Below are 3,367 nucleotides of genomic sequence, written 5' to 3'. Positions count from 1 at the left end.
CTTGGTGTTTTAATTTTTAAAAAATACCAGGTGAAATCCTGCTAAGGGTATTTCACATTTCAGGAGTTTAAGCTGGGGGGAGGGGGGGAATATGGGCAGAGGTAGTTGGCTGTTTATCTGTTAGTTCTCCACACTTGTGGAGCATGCACTTTGTCCATGTGGACCTGTGTATGCAGAGGAGATGGTGGGACTCTCAGGGAGCATGACCCGGGTCCTGTGCTCAGGAGCTTGGAGGCAAACGTGTATATGCTGGGCTGACGGCACCCAAGCATGTCCTTCTCTTAAGTACCAGCCCTAAGGAAGCCCAAACAACTTTTCCTTTCGCAGAAGAGGGGCTGCCTGTGCCCCCGGGAGCACTGTTTAGACGTCCATCATGCCTGGTATCAAACCAAGCTGTGCTGCATGGGCGTCAGATTCCCTGCTGTTACTAATCTAGCAGGTCTCATGTATTAGTCCGGAGAACAAGAATTCTCATGTGAACAGAGGTCCACAGAATAAAACTGGACTGGAGAGGCCGGGCGCGGTGGCTCAAGCCTGTAATCCCAGCACTTTGGGAGGCCGAGACGGGTGGATCACGAGGTCAGGAGATCGAGACCATCCTGGCTAACCCGGTGAAACCCCATCTCTACTAAAAAATACAAAAAACTAGCCGGGCGAGGTGGCAGGCGCCTGTAGTCCCAGCTACTCGGGAGGCTGAGGCAGGAGAATGGCGTAAACCCGGGAGGCGGAGCTTGCAGTGAGCTGAGACCCGGCCACTGCACTCCAGCCTGGGCGACAGAGCGAGACTCCGTCTCAAAAAAAAAAAAAAAAAAAAAACTGGACTGGAGGAACCTTTCCCATTGGAACTGTGTAGAGGTTTGGGGCACAGGCTTTGGAATCAGGCAGCTTCAGTTCCAGCTGTGCTGCTTAGTAGCTGAATTACCCAGCAGAATTCCTACTCTACAAGCCTCAGTTTTCTCTAAACTAAGGTTAAGAAATAACTGTTTGGCCAGGTGCTGTGGCTCACGCCTGTAATCTCAGCACTTTGGGAGGCCAAGGCAGGCGGATCACGAGGTCAGGAGATTGAGACCATCCTGGCTAACAGTGAAACACAGTGTCTACTAAAAATACAAAAAAATCAGCCGGGCGTGGTGGCAGGTGCCTGTAGTCCCAGCTACTCGGGAGGCTGAGGCAGGAGAATGGCGTGAACCTGGGAGGTGGAGCTTGCAGTGAGCTGAGATCGCGCCACTGCACTCCAGCCCAGGCGACAAGAGCAAGACTCTGTCTCAACAAAAAAAAAAAAAGTAACTTTTCCATGTGGTTGTGAGGCCCAGTTGATGTCATAAAGAGCCCAGTGCCTAGTACACTCAGTTCAGTAAACAGCAGTTAAGGGACTCAAGCACAGCCTGGTTGACATGGACACCCAAAGATTATTCAGCCCCCTCTCCCCTTCCCTCCAAGTGTGTAAGTTTAGGAGTGGAACAGGTTTGAGCACTGCAGCTACCACCTACTCATGGAACCTGTAGAAGAACTAAAGAATCTAAGGGAAGATGGGACCAAAATCTTAAAAGCCCTTTCCTACATCCTTTACTGTGCCCTAAAGGCAATTAGGATAGATAAGGATCTTACTGCTAATGAAAGGGAAGACTTTTTTTTTTTTTTGAGACTGAATCTTGCTGTGTGTGTCGCTCAGGCTGGAGTGCAGTGGTGTGACCTCGGCTCACCGTAACCCCTGCTTCCCAGGTTCAAGTGATTCTCCTGCCTCAACCTCCTGAGTAGCTGGGATTACAGGCACGTGCTACCACACCCGGCTAATTTTTGTATTTTTAGTAGAGACGGGGTTTCACCATGTTGGTCAGGCTGGTCTCAAACTCCAGACCTCGTGATCCGCCTGCCTCAGCCTCCCAAAGTGCTGGGATTACAGGCGTGAGCAACTGCGCTGGCCCAAAAAGACTTTTAAAGATGGAGACAAACCCCAGGTTAGGGGTGCTATCCCAAGGTCACAGCCACTCCCCACATCTCTATGGATCCTGTGCTTCTGTTTCTTACAATGTTTCTAGTTTCTCCATGCTTACATACTGCCAGGCCCACCCACTTGCCCAGCCAAGGAGTGTAATGTGTCCAGTTTTTCTCACAACTGACTTGGCACTGCTTGAGAGCAAGTTAAAATAACTCTTGAATACTCTTAAAACCCTAGGTTCAGGCCAGGTGCAGTGGCTCACATCTGTAATCTCAACACGTTGGGAGGCCAAGACAGGACCATAGCTTGAGCCCAGAAGTTGGAGACCAGCCTTGGCAACATGGCGAGACCCTGTCTGTACAAAAAAAAATCTAAAAAATTAGTTGAGTATGATGGTGCATGCTTGCAGTCCCAGCTACTTGGGAGGCTGAGGTAGGAGGATTGCTTGAGCCCAGGATGGCAAGACTGCAGTGAGCCATGATTGTGCCACTGCACTCCAGTCTAGGTGACAGTGAGATCCTATCTCAAAACAACAGAAAACATCCCAGGTTCAGACAGGACACAATTCTCCTAAGTAGTATTTCCTGTGACTTACAGAGCCTTCAGCAAGCACATGGCCTAGAGCATGGAGCTATTCCCTAGGCTCCAGTAGGTAGGCTTTGCCCCAATTACTTTGTCCAGGCAACAGAATGACTCTGCTGCTGACATAGCAAACACTGGGCTTTCAGCAGGGGTCAGCAAAACACAGAGTTTCACTACTTTGTGCACTACTTTTGTTTGACATGAGGCAATGCCCTGTCGTCAAGGGTTTGTTCTTGGAGTCAATTGAGCCGCTGACTGTAAACACGCCCACAAGCTGTAGCTACAAATAGCTCGACCTTTCGCTCTCTGGCACCAGCCATGTAAGAAAGTCCTGGGGTGATTTTCACTTCTAAGAACTAGTTCAGTAGTATAATTGGGTTCAAATTTTTGGTTCTAAAGGCTAAGGCTTGGATCCCAAGATAGGTGAGCACAAACCTCTAGTTGCTATTAAGCAGTAATAGCAACTCTTGCCCCTAGGGCTCAAGAGACCAGAGCTCAGCTCTTGGCCCTGCCACCCCTAGCTGTGTGGTCAGGCCCTGAGGTCTCACAGGGGTCTCATTTAGGAATGGGGATCAGACAAGCTGACCTCACAAGTTTGCCCGTGCTCGGCTGTTCTGTACATGGTCAGATGCAGAATCCTGTTGTGATTCTGAATTGTTGGGTCTGGGCAGTCTATTTCTAGTCCAGGCAGTGAACAGCTGGATCAGCTTTGTTGTGGAATCAAGGCACTGAGGTTTCTCAAGCCCAGGCCTGGCTCTAGCCCCTTTCTGGGCCACGACTATGGTATTGACTCAACCAAAGCCTCAGTTGAGTTCGTCTGAGCTCAACAGGGTTCACAAATGATTG

At 49.8% G+C, this 3,367-nt stretch overlaps 2 protein-coding genes across 2 annotated transcripts in view; both read right to left on the bottom strand.

Annotated features, from left to right (window-relative positions):
* The window catches only part of SAR1A (secretion associated Ras related GTPase 1A), a 537,387-nt gene that overhangs the window by 275,787 nt on the left and 258,233 nt on the right, over nt 1-3,367 (bottom strand). The gene's annotated exons all lie outside the window — the stretch shown is intronic.
* Nucleotides 1-3,367, bottom strand: part of PPA1 (inorganic pyrophosphatase 1) — a 478,362-nt gene that overhangs the window by 225,699 nt on the left and 249,296 nt on the right. The gene's annotated exons all lie outside the window — the stretch shown is intronic.

This window comes from Macaca thibetana, chromosome 9 (genome assembly GCF_024542745.1).
Source record: "Macaca thibetana thibetana isolate TM-01 chromosome 9, ASM2454274v1, whole genome shotgun sequence".
Taxonomy (NCBI): Eukaryota; Metazoa; Chordata; class Mammalia; order Primates; family Cercopithecidae; genus Macaca; species Macaca thibetana.
Note: the sequence above shows the minus strand (reverse complement) of the source record. Positions and strands in the feature narration are given on the sequence as shown.